The sequence below is a fragment of the Salvelinus alpinus genome, chromosome 34 (assembly GCF_045679555.1).
Source record: "Salvelinus alpinus chromosome 34, SLU_Salpinus.1, whole genome shotgun sequence".
Taxonomy (NCBI): Eukaryota; Metazoa; Chordata; class Actinopteri; order Salmoniformes; family Salmonidae; genus Salvelinus; species Salvelinus alpinus.
In genome coordinates, this window is record NC_092119.1 from 4,564,158 (window position 1) to 4,574,132 (window position 9,975).

A 9,975-nucleotide genomic window follows, 5' to 3' on the forward strand; every position below is an offset into this window, starting at 1 on the left:
AGTTTATTCTAGATGACTGTTAGATAACCAGAAGGTTTATTCTAGTTGACTGTTAGTTAACCAGAAGGTTTATTCTAGTTGACTGTTAGTTGACCAGAAGGTGTATTCTAGTTGACTGTTAGTTAACAGGAAGGTTTATTCCAGTTGACTGTTAGTTAACAAGAAGGTGTTTTCTAATTGACTGTTAGTTAACCAGAAGGTTTATTCTAGTTGACTGTTAGTTGACTGTTAGTTAACCAGAAGGTTTATTCCAGTTGACTGTTAGTTAACAAGAAGGTTTATTCTAGTTGACTGTTAGTTAACCAGAAGGTTTATTCTAGTTGACTGTTAGTTAACAAGAAGGTGTTTTCTAGTTGACTGTTAGTTAACCAGAAGGTTTATTCTAGTTGACTGTTAGTTGACTGTTAGTTAACCAGAAGGTTTATTATAGTTGACTGTTAGTTGACTGTTAGTTAACCAGAAGGTTTATTCTAGCTGACTGTTAGTTGACCAGAAGGTTTATTCTAGTTGACTGTTAGTTGACTGTTAGTTAACCAGAAGGTTTATTCTAGTTGACTGTTAGTTAACTAGAAGGTTTATTCTAGTTGACTGTTAGTTAACAAGAAGGTGTTTTCTAGTTGACTGTTAGTTAACCAGAAGGTTTATTCTAGTTGACTGTTAGTTAACCAGAAGGTTTATTCTAGTTGACTGTTAGTTAACCAGAAGGTTTATTCTAGTTGACTGTTAGTTAACAAGAAGGTGCTTTCTAGTTGACTGTTAGTTAACCAGAAGGTTTATTCTAGTTGACTGTTAGTTGACTGTTAGTTAACCAGAAGGTTTATTCTAGTTGACTGTTAGTTAACCAGAAGGTTTATTATAGTTGACTGTTAGTTGACTGTTAGTTAACCAGAAGGTTTATTATAGTTGACTGTTAGTTGACTGTTAGTTAACCAGAAGGTTTATTCTACCTGACTGTTCGTTGACCAGAAGGTTTATTCTAGTTGACTGTTAGTTGACTGTTAGTTAACCAGAAGGTTTATTCTAGTTGACTGTTAGTTGACCAGAAGGTTTATTCTAGTTGACTGTTAGTTGACTGTTAGTTAACCAGAAGGTTTATTATAGTTGACTGTTAGTTGACCAGAAGGTTTATTCTAGTTGACTGTTAGTTGACTGTTAGTTGACCAGAAGGTTTATTCCAGTTGACTGTTAGTTGACCAGAAGGTTTATTCTAGTTGACTGTTAGTTGACCAGAAGGTTTATTATAGTTGACTGTTAGTTAACCAGAAGGTTTATTCTAGTTGGCTGTTAGTTGACTGTTAGTTAACCAGAAGGTTTATTCTAGTTGACTGTTAGTTAACCAGAAGGTTTATTCTAGTTGACTGTTAGTTGACTGTTAGTTAACCAGAAGTTTTATTCTAGTTGACTGTTAGTTAACCAGAAGGTTTATTCTAGTTGACTGTTAGTTGACTGTTAGTTAACCAGAAGGTTTATTCTAGTTGACTGTTAGTTAACTAGAAGCTTTATTCTAGTTGACTGTTAGTTAACAAGAAGGTGTTTTCTAGTTGACTGTTAGTTAACCAGATGGTTTATTCTAGTTGACTGTTAGTTAACCAGAAGGTTTATTCTAGTTGACTGTTAGTTAACCAGAAGGTTTATTCTAGTTGACTGTTAGTTAACAAGAAGGTGTTTTCTAGTTGACTGTTAGTTAACCAGAAGGTTTATTCTAGTTGACTGTTAGTTGACTGTTAGTTAACCAGAAGGTTTATTCTAGTTGACTGTTAGTTAACCAGAAGGTTTATTATAGTTGACTGTTAGTTGACTGTTAGTTAACCAGAAGGTTTATTATAGTTGACTGTTAGTTGACTGTTAGTTAACCAGAAGGTTTATTCTAGCTGACTGTTAGTTGACCAGAAGGTTTATTCTAGTTGACTGTTAGTTGACTGTTAGTTAACCAGAAGGTTTAATCCAGTTGACTGTTAGTTAACAAGAAGGTTTATTCTAGTTGACTGTTAGTTAACCAGAAGGTTTATTCTAGTTGACTGTTAGTTAACAAGAAGGTGTTTTCTAGTTGACTGTTAGTTAACCAGAAGGTTTATTCTAGTTGACTGTTAGTTGACTGTTAGTTAACCAGAAGGTTTATTATAGTTGACTGTTAGTTGACTGTTAGTTAACCAGAAGGTTTATTCTAGCTGACTGTTAGTTGACCAGAAGGTTTATTCTAGTTGACTGTTAGTTGACTGTTAGTTAACCAGAAGGTTTATTCTAGTTGACTGTTAGTTAACTAGAAGGTTTATTCTAGTTGACTGTTAGTTAACAAGAAGGTGTTTTCTAGTTGACTGTTAGTTAACCAGAAGGTTTATTCTAGTTGACTGTTAGTTAACCAGAAGGTTTATTCTAGTTGACTGTTAGTTAACCAGAAGGTTTATTCTAGTTGACTGTTAGTTAACAAGAAGGTGCTTTCTAGTTGACTGTTAGTTAACCAGAAGGTTTATTCTAGTTGACTGTTAGTTGACTGTTAGTTAACCAGAAGGTTTATTCTAGTTGACTGTTAGTTAACCAGAAGGTTTATTATAGTTGACTGTTAGTTGACTGTTAGTTAACCAGCAGGTTTATTATAGTTGACTGTTAGTTGACTGTTAGTTAACCAGAAGGTTTATTCTAGCTGACTGTTAGTTGACCAGAAGGTTTATTCTAGTTGACTGTTAGTTGACTGTTAGTTAACCAGAAGGTTTATTCTAGTTGACTGTTAGTTGACCAGAAGGTTTATTCTAGTTGACTGTTAGTTGACTGTTAGTTAACCAGAAGGTTTATTATAGTTGACTGTTAGTTGACCAGAAGGTTTATTCTAGTTGACTGTTAGTTGACTGTTAGTTGACCAGAAGGTTTATTCCAGTTGACTGTTAGTTGACCAGAAGGTTTATTCTAGTTGACTGTTAGTTGACCAGAAGGTTTATTATAGTTGACTGTTAGTTAACCAGAAGGTTTATTCTAGTTGGCTGTTAGTTGACTGTTAGTTAACCAGAAGGTTTATTCTAGTTGACTGTTAGTTAACCAGAAGGTTTATTCTAGTTGACTGTTAGTTGACTGTTAGTTAACCAGAAGGTTTATTCTAGTTGACTGTTAGTTAACCAGAAGGTTTATTCTAGTTGACTGTTAGTTGACTGTTAGTTAACCAGAAGGTTTATTCTAGTTGACTGTTAGTTAACTAGAAGCTTTATTCTAGTTGACTGTTAGTTAACAAGAAGGTGTTTTCTAGTTGACTGTTAGTTAACCAGATGGTTTATTCTAGTTGACTGTTAGTTAACCAGAAGGTTTATTCTAGTTGACTGTTAGTTAACCAGAAGGTTTATTCTAGTTGACTGTTAGTTAACAAGAAGGTGTTTTCTAGTTGACTGTTAGTTAACCAGAAGGTTTATTCTAGTTGACTGTTAGTTGACTGTTAGTTAACCAGAAGGTTTATTCTAGTTGACTGTTAGTTAACCAGAAGGTTTATTATAGTTGACTGTTAGTTGACTGTTAGTTAACCAGAAGGTTTATTATAGTTGACTGTTAGTTGACTGTTAGTTAACCAGAAGGTTTATTCTAGCTGACTGTTAGTTGACCAGAAGGTTTATTCTAGTTGACTGTTAGTTGACTGTTAGTTAACCAGAAGGTTTATTCTAGTTGACTGTTAGTTGACCAGAAGGTTTATTCTAGTTGACTGTTAGTTGACTGATAGTTAACCAGAAGGTTTATTATAGTTGACTGTTAGTTGACCAGAAGGTTTATTCTAGTTGACTGTTAGTTGACTGTTAGTTGACCAGAAGGTTTATTCCAGTTGACTGTTAGTTGACCAGAAGGTTTATTCTAGTTGACTGTTAGTTGACCAGAAGGTTTATTATAGTTGACTGTTAGTTAACCAGAAGGTTTATTCTAGTTGACTGTTAGTTGACTGTTAGTTAACCAGAAGGTTTATTCTAGTTGACTGTTAGTTAACCAGAAGGTTTATTCTAGTTGACTGTTAGTTGACTGTTAGTTAACCAGAAGGTTTATTCTAGTTGACTGTTAGTTAACCAGAAGGTTTATTCTAGTTGACTGTTAGTTTACTGTTCGTTAATCAGAAAGTTTATTCTAGATGACTGTTAGTTAACCAGAAGGTTTATTCTAGTTGACTGTTAGTTAACAAGAAGGTGTTTTCTAGTTGACTGTTAGTTAACCAGAAGGTTTATTCTAGTTGACTGTTAGTTGACTGTTAGTTAACCAGAAGGTTTATTCTAGTTGACTGTTAGTTAACAAGAAGGTGTTTTCTAATTGACTGTTAGTTGACTGTTAGTTGACCAGAAGGTTTATTCCAGTTGACTGTTAGTTGACCAGAAGGTTTATTCTAGTTGACTGTTAGTTGACCAGAAGGTTTATTATAGTTGACTGTTAGTTAACCAGAAGGTTTATTCTAGCTGACTATTAGTTGACCAGAAGGTTTATTCTAGTTGACTGTTAGTTAACCAGAAGGTTTATTCTAGTTGACTGTTAGTTAACCAGAAGGTTTATTCTAGTTGACTGTTAGTTGACTGTTAGTTAACCAGAAGGTTTATTCTAGTTGACTGTTAGTTAACCAGAAGGTTTATTCTAGTTGACTGTTAGTTGACTGTTAGTTAACCAGAAGGTTTATTCTAGTTGACTGTTTCTTGACTGTTAGTGGACCAGAATGTTTATTCTAGCTGACTGTTAGTTGACCAGAAGGTTTATTCTAGCTGACTGTTAGTTGACTGTTAGTTAACCAGAAGGTTTATTCCAGTTGACTGTTAGTTAACCAGAATGTTTATTCCAGTTGACTGTTAGTTAACCAGAAGGTTTATTCCAGTTGACTGTTAGTTAACCAGAAGGTTTACTCTAGTTGACTGTTAGTTAACCAGAAGGTTTATTCCAGTTGACTGTTAGTTAACCAGAAGGTTTATTCTAGCTGACTGTTAGTTAACCAGAAGGTTTATTCTAGTTGACTGTTAGTTAACCAGAAGGTTTATTCCAGTTGACTGTTAGTTAACCAGAAGGTTTATTCTAGTTGACTGTTAGTTGACCAGAAGGTTTATTCTAGTTGACTGTTAGTTAACCAGAAGGTTTATTCTAGTTGACTGTTAGTTAACCAGAAGGTTTATTCTAGTTGACTGTTAGTTGACCAGAAGGTTTATTCTAGTTGACTGTTTCTTGACTGTTAGTTGACCAGAAGGTTTATTCTAGCTGACTGTTAGTTGACCAGAAGGTTTATTCTAGCTGACTGTTAGTTAACCAGAAGGTTTATTCCAGTTGACTGTTAGGTAACCAGAAGGTTTATTCTAGTTGACTGTTAGTTAACCAGAAGGTTTATTCTAGCTGACTGTTAGTTAACCAGAAGGTTTATTCTAGCTGACTGTTAGTTAACCAGAAGGTTTATTCCAGTTGACTGTTAGTTAACAAGAAGGTTTATTCTAGTTGACTGTTAGTTGACTGTTAGTTAACCAGAAGGTTTATTCCAGTTGACTGTTAGTTAACCAGAAGGTTTATTCTAGTTGACTGTTAGTTGACCAGAAGGTTTATTCTAGTTGACTGTTAGTTGACCAGAAGGTTTATTCTAGTTGACTGTTAGTTAACCAGAAGGTTTATTCTAGTTGACTGTTAGTTGACTGTTAGTTAACCAGAAGGTTTATTCTAGTTTACTGTTAGTTGACTGTTAGTTAACCAGAAGGTTTATTCTAGTTGACTGTTAGTTAACCAGAAGGTTTATTCTAGTTGACTGTTAGTTGACCAGAAGGTTTATTCTAGTTGACTGTTAGTTGACTGTTAGTTAACCAGAAGGTTTATTCTAGTTGACTGTTAGTTTACTGTTAGTTAACCAGAAGGTTTATTCTAGTTGACTGTTAGTTGACCAGAAGGTTTATTCTAGTTGACTGTTAGTTGACCAGAAGGTTTATTCTAGCTGACTGTTAGTTGACCAGAAGGTTTATTCTAGCTGACTGTTAGTAGACTGTTAGTTAACCAGAAGGTTTATTCTAGTTGACTGTTAGTTGACTGTTAGTTAACCAGAAGGTTTATTCTAGTTGACTGTTAGTTGACCAGAAGGTTTATTCTATTTGACTGTTCGTTGACTGTTAGTTAACCAGAAGGTTTATTCCAGTTGACTGTTAGTTAACCAGAATGTTTATTCCAGTTGACTGTTAGTTAACAAGAAGGTGTTTTCTAGTTGACTGTTAGTTAACCAGAAGGTTTATTCTAGTTGACTGTTAGTTAACCAGAAGGTTTATTCCAGTTGACTGTTAGTTAACCAGAAGGTTTATTCTAGTTGACTGTTAGTTAACCAGAAGGTTTATTCCAGTTGACTGTTAGTTAACCAGAAGGTTTATTCCAGTTGACTGTTAGGTAACCAGAAGGTTTATTCTAGTTGACTGTTAGTTAAACAGAAGGTTTATTCTAGCTGACTGTTAGTTAACCAGAAGGTTTATTCTAGCTGACTGTTAGTTAACCAGAAGGTTTATTCCAGTTGACTGTTAGTTAACAAGAAGGTTTATTCTAGTTGACTGTTAGTTGACTGTTAGTTAACCAGAAGGTTTATTCCAGTTGACTGTTAGTTAACCAGAAGGTTTATTCTAGTTGACTGTTAGTTGACCAGAAGGTTTATTCTAGTTGACTGTTAGTTGACCAGAAGGTTTATTCTAGTTGACTGTTAGTTAACCAGAAGGTTTATTCTAGTTGACTGTTAGTTGACTGTTAGTTAACCAGAAGGTTTATTCTAGTTTACTGTTAGTTGACTGTTAGTTAACCAGAAGGTTTATTCTAGTTGACTGTTAGTTAACCAGAAGGTTTATTCTAGTTGACTGTTAGTTGACCAGAAGGTTTATTCTAGTTGACTGTTAGTTGACTGTTAGTTAACCAGAAGGTTTATTCTAGTTGACTGTTAGTTTACTGTTAGTTAACCAGAAGGTTTATTCTAGTTGACTGTTAGTTGACCAGAAGGTTTATTGTAGTTGACTGTTAGTTGACCAGAAGGTTTATTCTAGCTGACTGTTAGTTGACCAGAAGGTTTATTCTAGCTGACTGTTAGTAGACTGTTAGTTAACCAGAAGGTTTATTCTAGTTGACTGTTAGTTGACTGTTAGTTAACCAGAAGGTTTATTCTAGTTGACTGTTAGTTGACCAGAAGGTTTATTCTATTTGACTGTTCGTTGACTGTTAGTTAACCAGAAGGTTTATTCCAGTTGACTGTTAGTTAACCAGAATGTTTATTCCAGTTGACTGTTAGTTAACAAGAAGGTGTTTTCTAGTTGACTGTTAGTTAACCAGAAGGTTTATTCTAGTTGACTGTTAGTTAACCAGAAGGTTTATTCCAGTTGACTGTTAGTTAACCAGAAGGTTTATTCTAGTTGACTGTTAGTTAACCAGAAGGTTTATTCCAGTTGACTGTTAGTTAACCAGAAGGTTTATTCTAGGTGACTATTAGTTAACCAGAAGGTTTATTCCAGTTGACTGTTAGTTAACCAGAAGGTTTATTCTAGCTGACTGTTAGTTAACCAGAAGGTTTATTCTAGTTGACTGTTAGTTAACCAGAAGGTTTATTCCAGTTGAATGTTAGTTAACCAGAAGGTTTATTCTAGTTGACTGTTAGTTAACCAGAAGGTATATTCTAGTTGACTGTTAGTTGACCAGAAGGTTTATTCTAGTTGACTGTTTCTTGACTGTTAGTTGACCAGAAGGTTTATTCTAGCTGACTGTTAGTTGACCAGAAGGTTTATTCTAGCTGACTGTTAGTTAACCAGAAGGGTTATTCCAGTTGACTGTTAGTTAACCAGAAGGTTTATTCTAGCTGACTGTTAGTTAACCAGAAGGTTTATTCTAGCTGACTGTTAGTTAACCAGAAGGTTTATTCTAGCTGACTGTTAGTTAACCAGAAGGTTTATTCCAGTTGACTGTTAGTTAACAAGAAGGTTTATTCTAGTTGACTGTTAGTTGACTGTTAGTTAACCAGAAGGTTTATTCCAGTTGACTGTTAGTTGACTGTTAGTTAACCAGAAGGTTTATTCTAGTTGACTGTTAGTTGACTGTTAGTTAACCAGAAGGTTTATTCTAGTTGACTGTTAGTTAACCAGAAGGTTTATTCTAGTTGACTGTTAGTTGACCAGAAGGTTTATTCTAGTTGACTGTTAGTTGACTGTTAGTTAACCAGAAGGTTTATTCTAGTTGACTGTTAGTTTACTGTTAGTTAACCAGAAGGTTTATTCTAGTTGACTGTTAGTTGACCAGAAGGTTTATTCTAGTTGACTGTTAGTTGACCAGAAGGTTTATTCTAGCTGACTGTTAGTTGACCAGAAGGTTTATTCTAGCTGACTGTTAGTTGACTGTTAGTTAACCAGAAGGTTTATTCTAGTTGACTGTTAGTTGACTGTTAGTTAACCAGAAGGTTTATTCTAGTTGACTGTTAGTTGACTGTTAGTTAACCAGAAGGTTTATTCTACTTGACTGTTAGTTGACCACAAGGTTTATTCTAGCTGACTGTTAGTTGACTGTTAGTTAACCCGAAGGTTTATTCTAGCTGTCTGTTAGTTGACCAGAAGGTTTATTCTAGTTGACTGTTAGTTGACTGTTAGTTAACCAGAAGGTTTATTCTAGTTGACTGTTAGTTGACTGTTAGTTAACCAGAAGGTTTATTCTACTTGACTGTTAGTTGACCACAAGGTTTATTCTAGCTGACTGTTAGTTGACTGTTAGTTAACCCGAAGGTTTATTCTAGCTGTCTGTTAGTTGACCAGAAGGTTTATTCTAGTTGACTGTTAGTTGACTGTTAGTTTACCAGAAGGTTTATTCTAGTTGACTGTTAGTTAACCAGAATGTTTATTCTAGTTGACTGTTAGTTGACTGTTAGTTAACCAGAAGGTTTATTCTAGTTGACTGTTAGTTGACCAGAAGGTTTATTCTAGTTGACTGTTAGTTGACTGTTAGTTAACCAGAGGGTTTATTCTAGTTGACTGTTAGTTGACCAGAAGGTTTATTCTAGTTGACTGTTAGTTGACTGTTAGTTAACCAGAAGGTTTATTCTGGTTGACTGTTAGTTGACTGTTAGTTTACCAGAAGGTTTATTCTAGTTGACTGTTAGTTAACCAGAATGTTTATTCTAGTTGACTGTTAGTTGACTGTTAGTTAACCAGAAGGTTTATTCTAGTTGACTGTTAGTTGACTGTTAGTTAACCAGAAGGTTTATTCTAGTTGACTGTTAGTTAACCAGAATGTTTATTCTAGTTGACTGTTAGTTGGCTGTTAGTTGACCAGAAGGTTTATTCTAGTTGACTGTTAGTTGACCAGAAGGTTTATTCTAGCTGACTGTTAGTTGACCAGAAGGTTTATTCTAGTTGACTGTTAGTTGACTGTTAGTTAACCAGAAGGTTTATTCTAGTTGACTGTTAGTTGACTGTTAGTTAACCAGAAGGTTTATTCTAGTTGACTGTTAGTTGACTGTTAGTTAACCAGAACGTTTATTCTACTTGACTGTTAGTTGACCAGAAGGTTTATTCTAGCTGACTGTTAGTTGACTGTTAGTTAACCAGAAGGTTTATTCTAGCTGTCTGTTAGTTGACCAGAAGGTTTATTCTAGTTGACTGTTAGTTGACCAGAAGGTTTATTCTAGCTGACTGTTAGTTGACCAGAAGGTTTATTCTAGTTGACTGTTAGTTGACTGTTAGTTTACCAGAAGGTTTATTCTAGTTGACTGTTAGTTAACCAGAATGTTTATTCCAGTTGACTGTTAGTTAACAAGAAGGTGTTTTCTAGTTGACTGTTAGTTAACCAGAAGGTTTATTCTAGTTGACTGTTAGTTAACCAGAAGGTTTATTCCAGTTGACTGTTAGTTAACCAGAAGGTTTATTCTAGTTGACTGTTAGTTAACCAGAAGGTTTATTCCAGTTGACTGTTAGTTAACCAGAAGGTTTATTCTAGGTGACTATTAGTTAACCAGAAGGTTTATTCCAGTTGACTGTTAGTTAACCAGAAGGTTTATTC